The 15708-nt window shown below is 39.0% G+C and overlaps 1 pseudogene across 1 annotated transcript; it reads left to right on the forward strand.

Moving 5' to 3' along the window:
* The first annotated feature begins 3876 nt into the window (after positions 1-3876).
* Positions 3877-14635, forward strand: LOC148136740 (Ig heavy chain V region MOPC 21-like; annotated as a pseudogene). The gene is made up of 4 exons (XR_015754466.1): positions 3877-3931; positions 4052-4360; positions 5568-5636; positions 14332-14635. The product of XR_015754466.1 is annotated as an Ig heavy chain V region MOPC 21-like (transcript).
* The last annotated feature ends 1073 nt before the right edge of the window (positions 14636-15708 follow it).

Below are 15708 nucleotides of genomic sequence, written 5' to 3' on the forward strand. Positions count from 1 at the left end.
GGATATCATTGAAATAAAAGTTTGAAACATTTCCCGTATAAATCATATGAATTCCAGCCTTCGAATTAGGAAGGGTGGATTTAGAGTAATAGAAATGTTTAATGACAGAGAGGGATCACTTCGCCCATCAGGCCTGTGCCACGTAAATACAGAACCTCCCAACCTACACCCACTTCATAGTATATTAAACGTAACTCTTCAGGTTATACCACATGAAGTATATAGCCAAGTTCATTTTTACTGATTTGAGTGTTCCTGCATCTACTATCCTTTCAGATTGTGAGTTTCCCGAATGTTCCTTGTGAGATTGCTGTCTATCACTTATGTCTAAGCACCTTAGTTATCGAACTCGCCACTGCCATCCCCCCCCCCCCCCCTCCCACAGCCAAGCTAAGGAGGTTTTCACCATCTATTTTATCCATGCATAGCATTTGAGTCTTTCTTAAGAAAAATATCCCTCAACCTCCTCTGCTCCAAATGAACAGCTCCAGGTGAACTAGAATTTCGTTATTCCTGCTTTCTTCCAGTCTTAGCAGCATCCTCCGAGACTCATTCGAAAATACTTCCATTCTGACAGTAATGAAGTGGTCAGATGAGTGTGTGTGCCCACGAGTATGTCTGCATGGATGTCGTAATTTTTGTTTCAATTGTCATTGTTCTTCTGCTTTGTTTCATTGACGTAAACTGAAATTGTGTAAACTATCACTTCACCAGCAACTGTGGAGATTACTTGTATTCACGTCAAAATATGATGGAAATAGTGCAAACGGCAATGCGGAGCCATTACAGTCGGGATCATTGTGTAAGGTCAAATCCATTGTCCACACACACATGATATCCAATGCTATTAAATGCTGGCTTATGGGAAAACTGTAGGCAGAACTAGATCAATATTCAAACAGTTAATGCAGCCCTGATACTCTTAATGACCAGTTTCTAATAGACGTTTCTCGAGTTATTTTAACTGTTCTTGACTTACTTATTAACTTTAAGTTAACATGAAAATTAATGCACACATGTTCCCCAGAAATGCTGACAACAACATCCCGTTTTCAAGCCAAGATCAGCAACATGAATTAAGAAAGTTAAAACAAAATATATTTATTTTACTTAATACTGACAATACGGTTTTCACAAAGGGCAAAGGAGAAGGTGTGGCGGCGTGCAGAGAGGGTATTCACTGTTCCCTGGTGTCTAATTGCGTTTGTGAACAAGAGGTGCACTTGTGAAGTACATTCAGGATGGTAATGTAGTTATTTCAGTAGACATTGTGCGCACAGAGATCTCCCATGAATCAGCAATGACATGGACAACTGATTTTGTGATGATGTTTGGAGCAAAATAAAATCGAACAATACAGGAAGGACAAGTCGCTTTCAATTCTTTGAAATATTATCAAGGAATGTAATATGTGGACCTGGGGAGGCAGGCGGATCTCTAATTTAAACACACGGGATAATGTGTGGCACAGATCCACCGTTGGAAATTCAGGTGGTTGGAACTTCTTTCACTGGAGCATAAGAGTTCGAGAGGTGACCTTGTACAAGTTTGTAAAAGTCATGAGTGGTAAGGAAAATGGCAAATGTCTTTTCCATAGGGTGGGGGTTTCAAGTGTAGAGAACATTTTTTAAGGTGAGAGGAGAAAAGTTTTAAAATGATATCAGTGGCAACTTATACACAGAGAATGGTTCGTATGAGGAATTATCTTCCAGAAGAAGAGTTAGATATGAATTCAGTTATAAATTTTAAAAGACTTTTAGTTGAGTCCATGAATACCGGTGGTATTAGATGAGTTTGGGATTATGATTGCCCATGGACTGTTTGGACCGAAGGGTCTGTTTCTCAGTGATTTCTCTGCATGACTCCATGAACAGCTATCTATCTGTTTTTTCTCAATTTCATAGAGTGCTGTAGTGATCCTCCAGTGAAATGTTGATTTTTCGCTTGTGACTGAGACTCTGTGAATATTTGTTTTAATGAGAGAAGGGATCAGTTCCCCAAGTTGCACAGCTGAAAATTAATATTTTCTGTAGCATTGCTGCTGAGTAGATTTATTTATGCCGAGGCAGTGGTTATGGTTTGACGTTGGCTTTCTGGCAAGTGGTCAACAGTGCGACAAAATATCTTTGATCTACTGCAGAGATTCCAGATGCTTCCGGTAAATGAAACTGGAAGCTCGAGAACCATTTCTGCAGTCGGCTTAATTGCTGCCAACGACTGTATCTGGCAGATTAAAGGCAGTATGAATCAACTAAAACAAAATCTAACCAAACAAATTATTTTCCCGTTTATCCAAAATGGACACATTTCACTTGGCATTTCTTCTTTAACAAGGATGGCCACTCACTGTGTGACAATCAGAAAACAGGAAATTGATTGCATTACAGACATTTATATTAATTCCGGCTGAAGATCAGCCTAGTTAGTAAAACGTTTGTGTTGAGGATTTTTAAAGCTCTTGAATATGACGTTAATGGACCCAAACTCCCACATGGCACTAACATTTGTCATTTTCTCCATGTAAATTGACAAACTTGAATTGGCTTGAACTCGCATAACCTGTTGCACTATTCTCTGACTAATGCATCTCATTAAAACCGAATGGGCCATTTATACATAGTGAGCACCGGTATAGTGTAATGCATAGTTTTCGCTGATTTCTACTCGTTGAAAGTCCCGTGTCACAGTTACCAATGCGCGGAGAAATGTGTTGTTTATGACCTACATCCGTGGAAATTATTGATGTAATACTCTGTAACTTGCCAGACACTCCTGATGTACCCAAACAGTTACCTGCAATGGTTTAGATGTTGAGAAATATTTTCTAACTTCTCACCAGCCTGCTCCACTTTATTAGATTCTCTTTCAAAGGTTTACCTGAGTGTTACGTATCACTGTCAATCCACTTTTTATTTCTCGGGCACACAGCATTCCTTTACAATACATTTTCAAATATCTATCTTGTGGTCGGTGCATGTTAAAAAAAGATACAAGGAGAGAGATTCTGTAATGTGGTGAGGTTCTTCTAATCTCCGTGTCCAAACAGTTTAGTGACATACACACACATTCTTAACATATTCATTTTAGACATGCTCGATATTAGCTTGCCTGAACTGAATTTAGAAACGCCAAATACAAATGATATCTTATTTTGTAATTTGAGAGAAACTTGGAGTGGTTGCAGAAATAAAGTCACTAATTGTATTGTCTGACAACGGTACTGAACTTCGTTTTAGATTTCTTTTCTGCTTGTGGTTAAAGGGAGTTAATTTCCAATTGAATATTCTATACATAATCACTTTGAACACGCTTTATATTCAGTTGCATAAAGTGCATTTAGAAACATCTGGTATGATTTACAAGTTATTTTGTAGCGTGGCGGAGACTTGGAGTGTCCAGAAAAAAAGTATGGCCAGTTAATTATTTGGCTGATAATATCTTCGAACTTTGATTTTAGTTTTATTTACTCGTGAATGCATTTAAAAATACAGAGAGCCAACTTCCAATTGAATTTGTTTTGTTGTTTTAAACAAAATATCTGAAAACTTCATCTGAAAAATACTTCAAGCTGTTAAATTTCACTTTCCCCATTCAAAAAACACTTCCTAGCAGGCTAATCAGCAAACAATATCCCAAGATGTGTATATTTCCACGTTTAAGAATAATCTCGTGTAAATATGAACCAATCTGTTAGGGCTGTGCAAAGTGCTCCGAGGATCCAATCTCAGCCTCCAGCAGGAAACCAACAGGCGGAACCTGTAAACCTGCCCCTTCTGATGATCATATAAATCCGGGTCACTGTGCTTTAGTTCAACACTCCTGGATTTGGTTTGTTTAGAAAGCTCTTGACAGAACCGTTTTCCACAAGTTATCAGAATGATTAAGTCGACAATTTTTCTCAGTTTGTTACTGACATTCTTATCATTTGAGTGTTTTTTGTTCATGTCTCTCTTTGTTACTGTCTCAATGTTAGTCTGCCTCAGAAATGTAAAAGACTCAGGCATCATTGTATCAGCATTAATTCTCATGGGTTTTTTTTTCATTTATAAAGGTGTCCAGTCGGAGATCGTTTTAACTCAACCAGAGGCAGATAGTGGCCATCCCGGAGCCTCCCTGATACTGACCTGTAAGACCAGCGGCTTCGATCTTACCAGTTACTGGATGCACTGGGTCCGACAGGTTCCCGGACAAGGGCTGGAGTGGCTGCTTCAATACAAAAGTCCATCCAGCAGTAACTATGCCCCAGCGATTAAGAATCGATTTACTGCGTCCAAAGACACTTCAATCAACATCTTCGCGTTGGAGATGAAGAGCCTGAAGATCGAAGACACCGTCATCTATTACTGTGCAAGATACCACAGCGAGAGGAACCAGGGCTGGACCCTTTCAACAAACAGTTCAAGGGGACATTTTACCAATTTCATCGTTAACTGACGGTCAGTACCCGTTTTAAATTCAGTTCAACCAACTGCGATCTGAAGCACACCTCGGGCTGCCTTTTACAACCCTATCATAGAGTAAACATACCATTGAAACTAACAAACTGGGTGATATCATGGGACAATGTTTTTGGCATGTCGTATGTACTGCTTACTCTTCCACCAATTAAATGCTTGGACATGATGTTAGTTTTAATGTATCTGACATTTCGGGAAATGTCTGCTAATCGTGTTCTGTAAACCATGCCGTGAATTCTAAACACTATCAGCACTAAATGTCTATTTCACGTGAGCATTGAGACCCAGAGTGTCTTCCAGAATACGTACGGGTCGAAATCGCTGTGATACTACAGTGGGTCACAGTGATGTCGATAGTGACATCCTCAAACAAAAACCACTGACAAGGGTTTGTCTCAAGTTGGTGATGACTAAAATTGAAGGAGCGAGAAAATAATGTGAGACTTAATTTAAATCCCATGGAGGAGTGACGAGTTTGGACACATTTATAAAATTATTCTACTTTCCTCATGTTTATGGCTACATTAATGCACGCTGAACTTGCAAAAGTATTCCGAGCTTTTAAAATACAATGAATAGAAAAAGCTGAATAATTCCACTAAATAATTTTTAGAGGAGTCTGAATCACTTCTTTCCAGGAATTTATGAAATTAAATATCTGCATTTTACAGGTTGCAGCCCGCTGTAGTATTTGACACAATGTGTCTCACAGTGACATACTGGGCTGACACTGCAATTATAATCAATACTAAAACCCGTCCAGCACCCATTGTTTGAAACGAGTCAATGTTTACTTATACAGACTACCTAAACTCACACTTCAGTATTAGTTCTGTGGGGTATTGTGCAATTATTGCTGTTTAAATTGTAAATTTAATTCGCAAAAGTGTGATTATTATTGTAGCAGTTGGTGATTTTGAGAATCAGCTCATGCGTTACTCTGTGAAGTATAAAACATTATAATAATTTAATAAGAATGATCAGTATCCATTGTACAATTATAATGTGATGAAGATTTATCGCGACTTCATTTTGACAGTAGTTCTGAATATTTAGAATAATGCAGGTTTTTGTTTGTTTTTATGCAAAGTCAGATATTGTGTGACCCAGTCCAGAGAATGTAACGCTGTGATTATCTTGATTACTGGGGCCAAGGGACCATGGTGACGGTGACTTCAGGTAAGAATGTGAACTTTCTCAGTGACTTTATTTTTTGCTAACGTTCCATTCATGCGAATAATTCCTGAATTTAAATGAAACTTAGATCCTGTGCTGACGTTGGTTTGGTTCAGTTTGATTTTTCTTAAAACTGACAATAGAGTTACATTAAGTCTCAGAAAATGACTGAAGTAGTGGTGGCGGATTCAGATGCTCAGTGCATATTTTGTTTAAAACTCAGATGGGCATTCTGTGTGGCTGACTTACTTGAAACACCTAAAGTCTCTCAATCAGTCAGTTATAAGCAAAGTTTAGTGACACCCACTATCTGTGAGTTTTATTATCGACAAAAAATGCTAAGAAACTTAAAGATGTTGGAAATATCACTAAACAGGATGAAAATATGTTAATTTATTGAATATATTCCCTGGGTGCGTAATGCTCTTACCATGATTGCATTTTGTCATTTGATTTGTTAATTTTGTTGATGACAAGCACGTTGGATACTGTCATGGAATCTTCTTGCGGTGCTGCATTTCATTCTTTGGATTGGATGCTGAATGTGTTTTATTTGCTTCTGTTGAAAAGTTGATTGGGTTCTGACTTTGCTTTATTTGATTGTGTTGAAATGAGTTGATCCATCTTGTGGAATTGAACTGCGCTTTCATGCTTTCAGTAATCGGTATTTTCTATTAGCAAAACAGATTGTCTCTCTGGATGACTCTCAATTACGAATATCTGTGAAGAGCTTTGTTTGTACTGAATCGTTTCTGCATTTGTTAAACGCGGGCAATATTTTTTCTGATTGATTGAAAAAACTATATCCGTTTGTAACTGTCTGAAGACCCACTTAAGGCAGAAACACGAAAGTGTGAGAAATGAAAAAAAACGACGACTTTTTAGAGTTTTTTTATGTACACAATCTCAGTTCTCATTTTAAACTAGTTAAAGTCTGTTTTGAGTAGCCTCATTCAAAATAAAATTTGGGACGAAAATCTTAAGCTGCCGAATTCATCAGATTTCATAATTGAGACTAACTTATCATAACATTCAATTATAATGTTTGTCCATTGAACTAATTTTATTTTGACCTTAAGGCGATTAATCAATAGATGCCTTCAGCTGCTCTACTGTGCACTGCACAAGATTAACATGATCAGAAATACTATATCAGAAATACTACTGATAACAAATTGACTTGTTGCCGAAAATGTTAAAGCTTTAAGCGTTGTTCAATAAGTTATATCAGAACCAAGGCAACTGTTATGACTTTGTATTTCTATTTGATTTAATTATTCGCTTGTGTGATGGTGAGCAGTTTTGATGGTTTCCAATTTGTGATATTTGTTGTGAGAATACATTATGTTCTTGGTTCTGTTGAAAATGTTTGCAAAGAGACAGTTTTGCTGCAAACACATTATTGATCCTCAGTGTTGTGATTTGGTAATCGTTGTTCAGTTGATAAGAGAATGTGCTTTGGTAAAATTAAGCTAATATATTGTTGAAGCTGTTTTTGATTTCTACATTGCTTTAGATATGTTTGCATGGTTGTTGATAGTGAACTGCTTTAGTTTCCTCATTCAATGCAATCAGCATTGGAGTTGAACTTTCATTAAACCTAATATTAAGTGAAAGGCAAATCGCAAAGGATTTGGAAATGAAGGGAAACCAGATACGTTAGGGCGCGAGTTTTATTTGAAAGTAACAATTGGGACTGGTCTAATCCAAACCTTAAATTCAAAACTCAGAACTCAATTTTCTCCTTAAATCAAAAGCTTGTCTTGCAACAGTTTACAAGTCACAAGAATTACAAATAGAATTTCAAAAATATAATGTTCTAATTTTTCTTGCGATTGGGCAAAAATGCCAGTCCTGTGATATCATTAATCAAGAATTAGCTTTCAATTCCGCTGTCCCCGACACACAGGTTTCCTGGCTGGAAGAGATCGTTGGAAAAGACGATTAAGAAATTCTGCTCCAAATATTTCGATGCAGAACAAATTGATTTCACTGAATTGATCAGTTTTTCAGTTTAACTTGAAATGATTAATTCTTGTACATCTGATTAAATTAAATTTACAGGATTAAAAAATGTAACATTAACTGAGTGATTTAATCCATGCTATGTTTTAAGTAAATAGATACATTTTACAACAACATATCAACTGAAGAGTCATTCATTAGGAAACAGCTGCTATAGTCGATTATGTCACCAAGTCTAGATTTCGAATCAATTAAAATAATCCATCATCAACTCACCATGGGAATAAATAATGCAAAATCGGAGATTTTAAAGATTCCCTTCGGCCCAACAAGTCCAAACCTGCGCTGAGCAACCACCCAGACACGTTCCCCGACATTAACCCCTAACAGTATGGACAATTCAGCTTATCCATATCGCCGAACCTGCACATCTTTGTGACTGTGGGAGGAAACCTGAACATGTATGGGAATGCCGCCCAGACATGGCGAGAATGTGCAGACAGATGCCCGAGGCGGGATTTGAACCGGGATTCCCTGGCACTGTGAGGCAACAGTGCGAACCACTGAGCCACCGTACCATCCCCTTCATGTGCCTGTCCATGCTTTCCGACAGTTGCAGAATTCACAAATTTAGAGAAGACAGGAGCTAGAGGGTAGTAGAGCACATTGTGTATTTACACACTGAGAATAAAGTAATATTCATTTCAATTAATATATGGGGCGATTTTTGTATTGTAGCAACCTGAATGAGATTGTTCATATTAGTTAAGTGTTGATGACCATTTATTTCGACATTAGTTAAAGCGGGGAATGCAGACAAAAACTGTTTTCAATTCATATATATTTTTTTAAATCGTTCTTTAGAAAGAGGTATCAAGGAAAATAACTTGCCATTGCCAAGCACGTCTGAGAGTAAATACTCGCACTAATGTATCCAACAGGCATGCATTTACACAATGGAATGCAGTATTGGTTTTGGACAGTGCGTGCAACATTTACAAAGTTCAAGAAATATTTTAAGAATATGCAGAAATAATTTAGAGAATATTCTATTTCCGTCGGGACTGTGCTTCAATTGGTGAAATGGTACACCTCAATAATTTTCTTATTTACAATCGAGTAAGTTTATTAAATCAGTAGGTAATCTTACGTCACTGTGAAAACGTTCTGAGAAGCATTGATGCTTTCTCTCTGGCTAGTCCCTATTATGAAAGTTAAATTACAGTGAATACATTTGATGTGACGAATTGAGCAGATATATCTTCTCGGATCAAGACTGTTGTACAGTGTGTTCCCGTGTTATCTCGACCGAGTTGTCAGCTGTTCCTGACCAGTTGTAAATTGACCGGTTCAGACACCTGATTCTCAGACAGTTCAATTTCATGTGGTGCTTCAAAACCGCTTTTGTCTGCCACAAATTAGGCACCACAGAATTGATAGACCTGACTGAATTGTTACAATCAGAATAAACACCTCAGTAACAAAAGTCAAATTGTAAGACCCCTGAAGTCAGTTGTTAGCAATGAACGATATATCATTCAGTGAGACAGAGGGAAATATGCTGCATATTTTCTTTGTGCCTCTCTTGTCAGTGACACATTTAGTGGCACAATGTAGAATCAAATTATTAAGAACTTATTGTCAGCATGTAATGTTACTGGCAAAGGTGATGTTACACTTCAAAAGATTCTAATCTATTTCAACCTAAGCAGACCATCTGGTGCAGCAACATACACAGGATTAAGAGGAAGGGAGTTCTGAGTTGAAATCCAGTGACAGTAAATTTATGGCAGTGCAAATCCTAATTTTATTCGTCTACAGTTCCCATAGAGCTTGAACAATTCGGAATTGCTATCAAAGCATTCTTGGATAATTGTTGAAATGCTACTTTCATCGTGTAAGCATTTTGTAACAATCCCTGGTTGCTGAAATTCTTGGATAATTATTAACAAATTTGTGCACTCTCAAACCGGTGGTCTGTCTTATTGGAGATTGGGTTCAGATCTGGTATAATGTAGTGGTAGTGTCTCTGACTCTGAGACATGTGAATTGTGTACATTTACAATGTGTTGGAGAGGAATGTAATACCATGTCTTTTCCGGTTAATTTGGTGGAAAACACATTGAGTTCTTTGAGTACGATTGGAAGTCCACTCAAGAGGCCTCTGAAATCGATTTAATCGCTGTCCAGACTTGGGCCTCAGGTTCTGAGACAGAAGTTTGGCGGTTTGCAGCCTTTTTTCAAATCAATATTTGTTCACAGGCTTTTGGGAATTGCGAGCTGGGTTAATAGTGTAATTCCTCAAAGAAATCCGGGATCTTGGCTTGCTGTTCTATCAATACCTTTTATAACTATACCACAATTAATTATTTCCAAAGCATATTTAATGACTTTAAGTTGGAGCAGTTTTCGTTTGTATCAAACGATTACTGTGAGTGAATTTGACTGTTCAGTCTGGTGGGATTTTGCTTGAATCCAACACTTTGGTTGTAGCTTTTCAACTAGTCTTCAACGGATATCTCAGATCATCCAGTACATCTTCATATAATGCTTTCCCAACAGAAGTCAGGTAAACTTAATCACTGTCTAAATCAATAGGTATAAGTTCTCGTACGGGAGAATATGAAAACAATTTGCTGAAGGTGGATCACTGCACTTGAAATGTTAAGCTTCCTTTCTCTCCACAGGAGCTGCCAGACCTGCCGCTTTTCTTCAGAGAATTCTGTTTTTATTTCGTATTTCAAGCATTCAAAGTTTGTTGTTTCATATAAAATGTACTTTATATGAAACAAGTTGTTCAGAGAGAAAATATATTTTACCAAATTGTGAATTTTCAGAAATACTTAATACCACGTCATCGTCGAAAGTGAGTGATCTCATGTGGAGCCATAATTTCAGAAGAAACTGTACGATGAAGTAACAACCTGTTCCAGAGGGCAATGGCTGCTGTATGGAATTATTGAATCTCTACAGTGTAGAAACAGGCTATTTGCCCCAACAAGTCCATACCTACCCTTTGAAGAGTAACCCACCCAGACCCATTCCCCTACCCTTTAGACCGTACATTTAACGCTAATGAATACATCTAAATTACATATCACTGAACACCACGTGCAATTTAGCATGGCCAATTCACCTGACCTTCGCATCTATGGAGTGTACTTGGATGGGAGTTATTCTGACCACTCAAACAGAGAATATCAATGCTCCTGTTCCAAATAATCAACACGAATTTTTAAAGAATGTTTTTAACAATTAGTTTGTTGAAATATTGTATTAAAAAGTGTCCAGCACCTTTGCTAGCTGAATGAATGACAGAATAATAGGAATATATGATCAGGAATAAAGCACTCAGTCCCTCGAGCTATTCCATCACTTACTTAATACATGGTACATCTGCGAGCTAACGTTTGATTAAAACTCTTTAACACATCTGATTAAGAAGCAATAACTATCCCAGATTTAATGATTCAACTGCACATAACAAAGGAAGACACCATTTCTTAAAGATATTTGTGTGAGTATGCAATGTGACACAATGAGGCTGTAATTAATTACTCGTGAAAATAAGTTATTCGTTTCTGGCAATTTACAACTCAATCATCCCAATCGTCAGATCCCTTTAATTTAACATTATTTTTCTTTATTCCAGGGAAGTATAATGTATGATTGCCGTCCTAAAAATGAGTAAAGCTTCTTGCCCATTAAATGATTAAGAAGTAGTTCACTGGAAATACAATCAAACGACACAAAATGAAACTATTAAGCACGTCATCTTTGTGTGGACACGCAAGCGCCAGAATAATCTTCATTTTTGCTAGTAGTTATTTGCATCTGTAGATAGGCGTGGAAATGTTAGGCATTTTACATCTCCTTGAGAGATCAGTTGACTTTGGCCTCCGTGACTTTCTGACATTTGTGTGGTATTAACATTTTCACAGCTCTGTCAGGAAGTGAGTTCCATGGCTGTGATACAGAAAGAGTAAAGGGGCAATGAAAGAATTGCAAGTCAAAATGTAGTAATATTTGGAGGAACAGTTAACTGTCTTACCCACACGCGATAAGATTGAACCCTTTTGTGTACTGTTCAACTAAAGAATGAACCTCTGAATTTCTCTGTCACAGAAAGGGTTTGAGGACAAAACATCAAATGATTTCAAGAAGGTGATAGTTTTTTCAAGCGTTGAAGGAAATAATAGGTATGTGGGGAAAAAGTTGAACCCTGTACAATATTGGTTGAAATTGTGAAAAAATTGAATGGGGCATGGTTGTTAAGTTTTCGCATAACAGCAAAATTAGTTCTATAATTGACAATAAAAGTTATCTAAAAGTTCAACGAGTTCATGATCATCTCGGCCAATGGGCAGAGGAGGAGTAGATAGAGTTCAGTTTCAACTCAATATGACTCATTGCATTTTTGGAACAGAAATCAGGAAACAGCTTAAAGTGAATGGTAGTGCACTGGGTCGTGATGTCGAACAGAAGCACCTGGGGATTCAGATACATAGATTCGTACAGAGTTAATGATATGGCAATGGGAAGCTTGGTGGAACATAGGGACCTGAGTGATCAGATACATATATTGTTGAAAGTGGTGTCTCAAGTAGCTGGCGTGTTCAAGAATGTGTTTCCAAAATGTGTTCTCATTGCACAGAGCATTGAGTATCAAGGTTGGGAGTTTGTGTTGCAACTGTACCTGACATTGGAATGAACTGCCGGAGGAAGTGGCAAATGCAGATCCAGTTACAAAATTTCCAAGACATTTGGACAGGTAAAGGCACTGAATAGATCTGGATTGATATGGGCCAAATGCCGGCTAATAGAATTTGTTTAATTTGGGAACCCTGGTTGTCATGGACGAGCTGGGCCGAAAGGCCTGTTTCTGTGTTGTATGTCGCTCTAAATCTCTGACTTTATGGTGGAGTAGGCTGCAAGTTGGAAGCTGGTGATCTCGTGAGGAGGTAGGTTGGTGATGTGGTAGATTTTGAGCTGATAGGCCGTGAGGTGTTGGGTGGCTGCTGGGTAAGCTTGCATGCACCTAGTCTGGCAGGGTGGCATCAAAGCAAATCATAATGGTCACAAGGAAATAACTTGGTCACATTGTGCTTGGTAGGTGAGGGGTCGTTTGAGCAGCAATGCAGGGTGTCTCCCCGGTGCCAAGATGGTTAATTGAGTGGCCAGCAGGCTGCAGGGCTGGTTAGGTGAGAGCTGGGGAGGGTGCGGGGCTGGTTAGTTGGAGGTGGGCAGGGTGCCAAGTCAATTTGTTGAGAGGTCAACAGGGTGCAGGGCTGGTCAGTTGTGAGGTGGGGAGGGAGTCATGTTGGTTAGTTGAGTTGTAAACAGGGTGTCAGACTGGTTAGTTCAGACATTGACAAGACGTCAGACTGGTTAGTTGAGAGGTTGGCAGAGTGTCGGACTCGTTAGTTGCAAGATGTGCAGTTTGTCAGACTGGTTAGCTGAGAGGTGGGCAGGCTGCCGGGCTGGTTAGTTGAGAGGTGGGCAGGGTGTCGGGAAGTTTAGTTGATCGGCTTAGCAGAGTGCTGGGCTGTTTCGGTGACAGAAGGTTACTGTACTGATGTGTCAAGTGGATATGATGTCAAAATGTAAAGTTCGGAGTGTGGCGAAGGGCAGATGGGAACAGAGCTAGGATGCAATGTGCACAGGTTGACTTGGGTAAAATGAGAGGTCAGTGGTGAAGGTCTGAGGTGATATCTGGGGGAGTGGCATACTGTCAGGGGTTGTGAAAAGTCTGATATCAGGACGAGATTCACCAAGGACAAGGTACAGTGTAGAAGGAGTGGAATTGAGTGACAGGAATCGAGATTACATTGTCGTCCGGAATATGGATTGCCTTGAATGCGTGATATCTCTTGCAATGAGGGTCATGTGTTCCGAGAGTGAATGAGCGTGTAACAGTATAGGGGTTGTCAATGTGAGTGGAAATTGAGGTTGAGAGAGAGAGTCAGAGCTTTGGTTAGTCTGAGAGATTAGAGTTTTACTATGAACTGCTTGTAAGTGTAATACTTATTGAAGTAAAAGAGTGCTTGTTCATTTCTCGAATCATATTCACATAAATGCTCAGTTCAGCTAGCTGTCACACTCCAAAGTCTCTGAACCTTAATTGTCCTCTATGTTTCAGAGGCCTCCAGAATTCAGATAATTGTCAAGTCGATCATTGAGCTTCCAGATAATTGGCATAATATCAGCTGTGACAGACATTCTCTCAGTCCCAGTGCGCTGCAACTGCCTTGTTCACAGAGAGGAGATTCTGACTGACATTGATAAGCGAGGAAGGGATACTGGACTCGAAACGTTCACTCTGCTTTCTCTCCACTGATGCTGCCAGTTGTTGGGTTTCTCCAGCAACTTCGGTTTTTATTTCCAATTCCAACTTCCACGTTTTCTTGGTTTGCATTTTGTGAAACGACTGTGCTCGTCACCTGCAATCCAATGAAAGTGTTGTTGGTGAGATTGTCTAACAGTTACTTTTCGTGGGATCAGGGCGTTCTTATTTCTAAGTTATATCGGAATGGTCAAGGTCGAGGGCATGTTTCTGAAGAGGGAACCAATAGATCATGATCAACGACTGATTGGAAACAAAAATAAACTTAAGGTATGCTGAAGATTTTAGCAGGAACACACTGGCATACATTTACAGCTGAGGAAACATTTAGGTAACCAATAAGGTCGAATTAACAGAAAGTAACTTGCTCAATTGATCATTCTATCCTAGAGACTGTATCTACCCCCACACTTTATGGACTTGTCTCCTCCTGTCAGCAACACAACGCCGACGGTTCTGTGATCTTTGGTTGTTTGGCCATGGACTATTCCCCTGACGTTCCCAAGGTGACGTGGAAGAAAAGTGGGCAGCCAATCACGACTGCATTGAAGACTTATCCATCCGTGAGAAACAAGAAGGGAACTTACACCCTGAGCAGCCAGTTAACCCTGCCTGAGTCAGAAGCGGATTGCAGCAAAATCTCCTGTGAGGTTCAACACAGCGGGTCAAAGCAGAGCACTGGAATGCCATGTAAGTCTTGTGGGAACTGAGATGAACAGTACATCTGTGGTTAACATGAATAGGGCATTAGTTATAATACATTTGACAGAGCCATAGAGATATACAGCACAGGAAAAGGTCATTCGGCCCATCCAGTCCAAGCCAATCCCTAACTATTCCAGTTCAATATGTCCGCAATTGATCCATTGCTTTGTGTGACTTGGCATTTCTTATATGCATCTAAATATTTCTCACATATTATGCGAGGCTCAGCCTCGACATGACTTACTGGCACTGAGCTACAGATTCACACTCTCTGTGTGATTTTGTTTTCCCCGATATCCTCCTGTCTTTACCTTAACCCTATGCCCTTGAGACATTGCTCCATCCATTAAGGGAAAATGTTTTGTTCTGTTTACTCTGTGTATGTCTACCATAATTCCAGACATCACAATCATCTTCTCTCTCAATCTTCTCTGCTCCAAGGAAAACCCCAGTTTGGTGAATCACATTTCATAATTAAAAACTTCAAGCCCAGGAAAAATCCTGGAATATCTCAACAATGCTGCCTTCTGTCTAATCACATTCCTTCCATAACATGCAGTCCTATACTACACACGATGCTTCATGTCTGGCTTAACCAGTATTTCATTAATTTCCGGTATCATCTCCCAACACCTAATGTAAATGTGTTGGCTCATAAAAGCAAATACCCTTCACACATTCTTAGCCTTTTTATTCCCCTGCCCCATTACCATAAGTGATAGATGGGCATGAAATCCTTTTCAGGGTTCCACCATTCAAAACATAATACCTCTTAGTTTCTTCTGACCAAGTGCATCACCTTAGACTTATCCAGAATGATTTCAATTTGCCAATTCTCAGCACAAGTGGCCAACCCTTCTGTATCTTGCTGCAATCTAAAGATATCATGGTCAGAACCTGCCAACACGGCAATTTTCGCTTCATCTGTGAACTTACTAGCCAAATCTCCTGCAGTATATTCTAAATCACTTTTACATAATAGAGACATCAATAAATCAACACTGAATCCTGCAGTATAGACATATACTTCCAGCCACACAAACATCCTACGGCCATTATCTT

This window comes from Chiloscyllium plagiosum, unplaced genomic scaffold (assembly GCF_037043375.1).
Source record: "Chiloscyllium plagiosum isolate Xiang-an unplaced genomic scaffold, Cpla_swu_hap1 HiC_scaffold_45, whole genome shotgun sequence".
Lineage (NCBI taxonomy): Eukaryota > Metazoa > Chordata > Chondrichthyes > Orectolobiformes > Hemiscylliidae > Chiloscyllium > Chiloscyllium plagiosum.